Source organism: Triticum dicoccoides, chromosome 1B (assembly GCF_002162155.2).
Source record: "Triticum dicoccoides isolate Atlit2015 ecotype Zavitan chromosome 1B, WEW_v2.0, whole genome shotgun sequence".
Classification (NCBI taxonomy): Eukaryota; Viridiplantae; Streptophyta; class Magnoliopsida; order Poales; family Poaceae; genus Triticum; species Triticum dicoccoides.
The window spans coordinates 551,014,883-551,022,891 of record NC_041381.1 but is presented as its reverse complement, the minus strand read 5'-3'; positions in this window follow the sequence as shown (position 1 = coordinate 551,022,891).

The following is an 8,009-nucleotide window of genomic DNA, read 5'->3' as shown; positions in this document are numbered from 1 at the left end:
CCGAACTACTTCAACACCTCGGCTGACATGGCAGCTGCAGCATCTCCTCATCGACCTGCTCCGTCACCTCTATGGACCTGGGGCTTCGCCATCTCTTCATCAACTTACTTTGGAGACTTCGGCGTCACCAGCCAACCAGCTTCATCACATTAAATGGACCACGGGATTTGCCTCGGTGAGCCAACCTTTTCCAACATCGCCATGCCATCGCTTCATCTCCCATCAGGCAATGGTTGTGCGGATCGAGTCCCAATTTTGGGATTAACCTTCCTTCATATAGCTACAATAGATAAACCAGGTCTATTAATCCTAGCAATTTTTGCTTGTTTGGGTTTATTTTTCCCAAGGAATTATTACTCTGCTTTGTTCCATCATCTATACACAGGTCTATCAAATGGTGGCCGCATTAATGACGGTCGCATGGTGATTCAGTCAGTTTCCATACATAGTTCGGCGAATGCCGTATCCGGAACTCGGACCGACCCGTGAATTCGGGCTTTGTCACGCCTTCACTGTGTCACGCCGACGCCCTGCATCGACATTGGCTTCGGCGCCAAGCCACATCTCTTTAAATAAATTATTTTTGCGTAAAGCAATTATGCAAGGATTATATATATATATATATATACATATAATTATTATTTCCTGGACCGCACTATTTTAAGTGTGCAAGTAATCGATTTTGACTGTGGTACGTGGTCACTACTCCGGAGTGCCGAACTCCTTGCTTGAACACCTCGGGCTTGGGGGCTGGGACCTCGGCCATGCCGAGGACTGTGAACCTTGTCAGATCTGTCATAGATCAATGGGCGTCTTCGTCCCGCCACAAGCCCGAATCATGTCAGCAACATCGAGCACATTAACCAGCTAAGTCGCTTTCATGCCCAAAAACTTTCAGTTTTAAATTTTGTTTGGTTCGACCAAGCATTATAATTTTTTGGCAAAAAGTTGTTTGTGAAAAAATTCCTTGTCATAACTTTGTTTGTGACACACAAATTCAAATACCCCGTTTATTTGGGGGCTTCCTTTATAAAGCCTTTCCTCTTGCATATGATCATACTTGTATGGCTTTATTCCTTGTTCGTGTATCACTACAAAAAAACACTTCCGTGATGATACGTGTTTGTCACAGTAGGTCACGTTTTTTTGTCATGCGTGTACATCCATGACGATTTTATGACAGAATCAAGATAGTCATACTTATGCTGTCATAGAAGTGTTCCATGACATTACCAAAATTATCATCATGGAAGTGTCCACTTCCATGACGATAAATCACACATCACAGAAGTGCCTTCGTCAAGGGTGACCAACACGTGGCATCCACCGTAACGGAACGTCGTTAAGCTATCGGGTCCGGTTTTGGTTCCGCTAACCCATTAACAGCCCCGACCCAATGGGGATTTTCCACGTGTAAAATCATCATTGGCTGGAGGAAACACGTGTCGGCTCACCGTCGGGACAGATGTCATCGACTCATTGGACAGAAGATGCCTAGGATACGTTGACACATGGCACGACCCAATAGAGGCACATTCCTGTGAAAAGGCCGGCCCGTTTGACTTGGTCAAAAGGTGGCGGGCCGGCCCATGGAAAGCCTATTAATGGCCTATTCGCATATAGCCCATTTACAGCCCGCTAACCCAGGGCCCGTTACGACCTATCTGAATTAGGCCCAGTAGCGTCATCTGGGCTGTCCAATATGATTCCAGCCTGTTTTAACTTCTGGCCCATGACGTCTTTCGGCCCATATGAGGCCCTTTGTAACTCTTGGCCCATTAACGGCCCGTGGTGAAACTGGCCCGCAATGAACAGTGTATCACTTTATACCAATTAATGGTCCGTGGTGAAACTGGCCCGTAATGAACAGTGTATCACTTTATACCCATTAATGGCCCGTGGTGAAACTGGCCCGTAATGAAAAGTGTATCACTTTATACCCGTTAACAACCTGTGGTGAAACTGGCCCGTAATGAACAGTGTATCACTTTATACCCATTAATGGCCCGTTATTCCATTGGGCCGTTTCCATCCCATGTTATCTTTCGACCTTCTCATGGCCCATTTATTCTTGGGCTCATTTCCAGCGTTCGTTTACTTACGACAAGTTACTGTCATGTTCTGCTTGTGGGCCAAATTCAGCCCGTGGTTACAGTCCGCCCGTTTGTGGCCCGTTAATACGTTGGGCCATTTTCATAGCATCATCAAATACAGCCGATTAACGACAGCCCGTTATGATCGGCCCATGAACGGACGATTCCAGCTCTAGCCTGTTTACGGCCATAATGCGGCCTATTATTGGCCCATGTTTGGCCAACCGATCATACGGCCCGTAGAAGGCCCATTGATGATACGGCCCGTAGAAGGCCCATTGTGTCTATGACCCATATAAGGCCCATTGTTTCGATGACCCATAGAAGGCCCATTATTTCTACGGCCCGTAGGAGGGAAATGGTAACTACAGTAAATATGTACCCCATGGTTATTGTGGCCTAGTTTTAAAAATAGGTTATTGCGGCCACTAGCAAACCGCGGAAAAAGAACTGCACTGACTACAAGAAAAGAAATAAACAAGACAATAAGGAAATGAATAAGAAAGCAACTTACGCTAGGCTATCACAGCTATTACACATATTACATCCACTGGGCATCAAAGTTCGCCACCAGTGCAAATATAAGGAACACAACAACATATAAACGCCGCAGCAAAACAAGTTCAGAACTGAAACCACTTTAGAAGAGCTCAAGAAACAATATCCTGGGTACCCATAATGCTGGCAAGATGCTTAGCAAGATTATTAACTTTCTCTTGTTTGGCGCTTAAATCCTCCAGCACTTGTTGTTGCACCAGAAAGTATGCATCTGAATTCTGTAGGGACTTCCTTAGTCCTTCGGCTTCCTATCGCATAACATCTGATCCATGTCTTTCAACTTGAAGTTGAGACTCAAGAAGATGAACTAATTTAGGCAACGAGTTCGAAGAGCCGGTGCCAGCAGCAGTAGCTAGTAACTCGAACACTACATCAAGACATGACTTTGGGGTTGTCTCAGTGTCTTCAATATAGTTTTTATCAGCTTTCTTAGAGACCAACAGGGATGTCTCACTATCTTGAACCTTATCTGCATTACTTCCTTTACCATTGCATAACGGGGGTACTCTTCTCCAATATTTTATCCACGTTCTAAAAGAGAAACAAACAAACACATCACAGGTTTACAATCTAGTATATGAAACTCATTTTGGTAAACTAGTTCACTAGTAAGGTGGACATGATAACAACATGAAACAAACATATATCTATGTAGTATGATCACTATATGGTCAATATCATTCTAGTTTATGTTGCCAAATCAAGATAGATACAGTTCGAATCATATCTATTTAAGACAAAGCAGCATAGACATAATATAAGTGTGGGAAACTACACAGCAATAACAACACTTGTAATGTGCATGGCATGAGAACATAACTGTTTATTCAATTGAAACTGAAATCAACATACAACAAGTTACAACAGCAAACATGTTAAAGAAAAAGGTTTAAAACATACCTGTTGCGCCATTGGAGTTTCAGTTGCATCCTTCAAATTTGAAATTAGTTTGTATGAGTAAATACAGTGATGCAAGAGCAAAGTAGTATGAACCATAGCTACGGAACCTGAGCTGAGAAAAATTCTTCTTCTGCTTTAAGCGTTGACTTGGGGTTCGGAGTGGTGGTCCTCGTGCTTTGGCAATGCAGTTGCCTTACTAACTGCTCGCGTTTGGGTGCTCTGTGGTGGAGACGGTGATGTGTCAATGGGAACTGGGTTACTATCTGCTGGGGTTGGGGTTAGAAGGGGTGTAGCTGGTTCTTTGTCCAACTGGGTAGGGGTACAATCTCCGTGAGTCTGGGTTATGTGTGGTGGGGCTGGTTCTTGGGCAAGTACAACCGTGGTTCTATCTGCATCGATAGGTAGCACGATCTTTTCTGAAGACCGTGTTTTTACTCCCACAGATACTGCCATCACCACCTCCAATTGAAATGGCTGATAAACAAGAAAAGTAATTGAATGTACATACATTGTAAGATAGACAGGTGCAATGGATAGTAGGGAAGAAAACAGGGCATGAAATAATTCACATTTATGTTGTCTAACCAAACAGAATAGCAGGACATAATTTCACATATATGATGGCTAATTAAACAGGATAGCATGACACAATTTCACATGTATGCTGGCTAACTAAACAGGATAGAATGACATACTTCAAAATATGATCACTATGTAAACAGGATGACATGGTATAACTATACGATGTGTCTATTGAAGTGGTTGGCATGCCATAAATCACAAACATGCCGTCGATGGAAACATGATGGCATGATATAATTCACGGATAGAATGACATAATCTAAAATATGATGACTATGTAAACAGCATGAGATGATATAACTATATTATGTCTTTAGAAAATGGGTTGGCATGCCATAATTCAGATACAAGTTGTCTATGTAAACATCATGGCATGATATAATTCAAATATATGATTTATATCCAAGGAAGTGAGCAGAGGGCAATCGCATATATGATGTGTGAAGTAAGGAGATGTCATTCAATATTGTGTATATGATGTAAAAACTAAGCATTGCAATACAACATATGCATGATATGAGTAATATAACCCTGCCAAGTTTGAGCATACACCTCAGGGGGATAATAGGACTGGTCATCTGCATCTGAATCCTCCTATGAAGAGCTATCTGTAACCAGCAAGATATATGCTTCAACAGGTAGCATTGTCTGCTCTGAAGACCTTGTTTTCACTCCAGATTTCTCCATCACCAATTCAAATGGCTGATGCACAGGAAGAGCAGTTGAATATACAAACATTGTCGACAAAAGCAATGAGAAATACAGAAAAAGGATGGCATGATATAATTCGCATATATGACGCTTGGCTAAACAGCTTGACATTGCATAATTCACATATATAATGCCTTGCAACAGGATAACATTGCATAATTCACATATATAATGTCTTGCAACAAGATGGCATTGCATAATTCACATATATGGTAATTAGACACTAAACAGGTGGCATTCACACAAAGAATGTCTAAACTAAGCAAATAACATAGCAATGCAAGATACCATACGCACGATATGAGCAACATAACCCTGCCAAGTTAGAGCATGCACCTCGGGGGGGGGGGGGATAGGACTGGTCATCTGTCTCTGAATCCTCCTCCGAGGAGCTATCTGTAACCAGGAAGACATGCGCTTCGTCAGATAGCATTGTCTGCTCTGAAGACCTTGTTTCCACTCCAGATTTTTCCATGACCGTGCTGAATGGCTGATGCATAGGAAGAGTAATTGAATGTACTAAAATTGTTGACAAATTTAACATGTAATAAAAAATGATGGCATGATATAATTCACATATAAGATGACTGGCTAACCAGGGTGACATTGCAAAATTCACATATATGATGCCTAGCTAAACAAGATGGCATTGCATGATTCACATATACGATAAAGAAACTAAACAGATGGCATTGACACAAAGCATGTCTAAACTAAGCAGATGACATCTTTGATGTGTACAGTAAGCAATGCAAGGCACCATATGCATGATATTACCAACATCCGCATGCCAAGTTAGAGCGAAGACCTCATGGGGTAAATAGGAGTGGTATTCTCCTTCTGAATCCCCCTCAGAACAGTTATCTTCCTCTTGATTACGATCCGAAATGGGTGGAGGGGGGCTGCCTTTGCACCCACCATGGAGCAACGTCTGCATGAAATTTTATTGCCACGCAAGGCTCGTCTCTTTTGATCTACATGATCAGTTCCATTGTGTGGATAGACATAAAACATAGTGAGATTATTTAAGGAGTGCATGCACAAATCCAGAGTGATGGTAGCAAACTATAGATAGACCCAAAACCAATGATAGCAGGCAGATAATCGCTTTAGTTAAAAGATACAGATAATGGCTCCTTTAATGTTTATTTGCACCCAACATGAAACTCATAGTAGACACCCGAGATTAACCAGATAGTACACATATAGTACTGATTGCTGCCCCAATATGTACCCCACAACCATTTAAAAACTCAAGTTTTAGCATTAGTTTGGACCTGACTCAGAGTCTAATAGGTGGACACGACGATAATGTAGCATGTCATCATATTAAGCAATGCATAACATAAGCAGACACGGAAGAGTGCGACCTCTCTTGCGGACCCGTGTAGTCCTCAAGGTCATCTGCTAAGTTGATGGTAATGCAGTTGTCGTGGCTGCCGGCGGCGGGGAAGAAGATCTGAGGCGGCGAAAGATAGTCTGGAGAGCGGATCCCTGCTGTGGTGAACCCTTCCATCGTTGGAGCAGCTGAGCTAGGGTGGAACACAGCGCCGCAGGAGCAGGACAAACCATACAAGGTTGTCTTTGACACATATCTGTAACAGAAGTAATTGTGTAAGGGCTTGTTTGAATTTGAGGATTCTAACAATGCAGGGATAGGAAATAGACAGGAATAGGATAGGAATGCACGTGCAAAACAGAGAATCTAAAAACACATGATTTCTGCCAATCTGGGTGTTTGATTCACAAGAATTGGAAGATCACAGGATGCAAAGAAGCATGGTGAGATTAAGTCAAACCACAAGAAAATGTACGGTTATAATGCTATTATGCTACTATCTCTTAGTCTTGTGCTTCATGAATAGGAATATGAAAAGGAGGACAAGTGGAAATTAGAATTCCTACGGTTTTTCTTTCAAGGAGACACTAAAGGAACAAATCCTACAGTTTTCCTTTGCTCCATTCCTTTGCACCAAATTCATGAAAAGTAGTACCATAGGAAACTTTCCAATTCGTATGTTTTTCATTCACTTTTCCTTTCAAGCAATGGCGATTCTAGTAGGCAGGCTTGAGCAAGGAAAATCCTACACTAAAAAAATGGTTTTGTCCTACTTCTATTACTTTGGACCCAAGCCACTTCCCTACTAGATCAACTCCCAGGCCCATCAAAAAATGCACATCTCAAACACGCACATATAAATAAAGATGGTGTTCAAGAGAGTCCATCATGGATAGCTAAGTTGCCTGGTACCTCACTGTTTGTCATATAGTAGGATAAAATAATCGTATTTCACGTTACTACGTGTGCTCAGTGGACAATATATATAACATGTAGAGTAAAAAGATATGCAACAAGTGTACAACCTCTTTGGCGAAGCCATGTCGATCTCAGTGTGATTGGGTTGGCCGGTGAGGATGCTCCGGCTGACTTGGCTGTCGGAGGAGGGGAAGAAGATCTTAGGTGTCTGGAGATGGATCCTGAGGTACTGCTCCACTGTGATGGAGGGTTTCGTCATTGGAGCAGCTTTGGTGAGTGGTACGACACCGAGGCTGAAGCAGGACAAGAGAGATAATGGTAACCTGAGTGGAATTATAATAGCATATCCAATAGATAACGTAAAATACATAACCACAAAGTGCTAGATGTAAAATACAACAGCCGCTCATCTCTGAACTTAACTGTCAAAATCGAATTTAACTGTCGAAACTGAACTTAACTGTCGAAACTGAATTTTGTTGTCGAAACTGAATTTTACTGTCGAAACTGAATGCACTAGAGGTGAGGCTACACGTCAGTCGACCGACTTTTTCATATCTGGTCAGTCGATTTTGCAGCCATTGGATATGAAATCAAGGGCATGCAGTTCATCTTCAACCTCCACCCCCTTGAGCCGCCAGCCACCACCGGTCAAACAGCTGCCCCCGCCGCCCGCGGCCGGCGGTGCGCCACCCCGCCCGCCTTGAAGACACTCTCCACCGCCGGTCCGCCGCCACCCTGGCCATCCCTCTAGGCCCCCCTGTGCTGAGATTTTTCTCCAGCGATCCCCACGCCGCCGCCCCACCACCGCCGGTGACCATCGCCCCCACCCTGAACTTTAACATAGATAGTGGGGTACCTCTCCGGCGAGTCCCCCTCCCCGCTGCGACTGGTTCTTCCTTAACTCC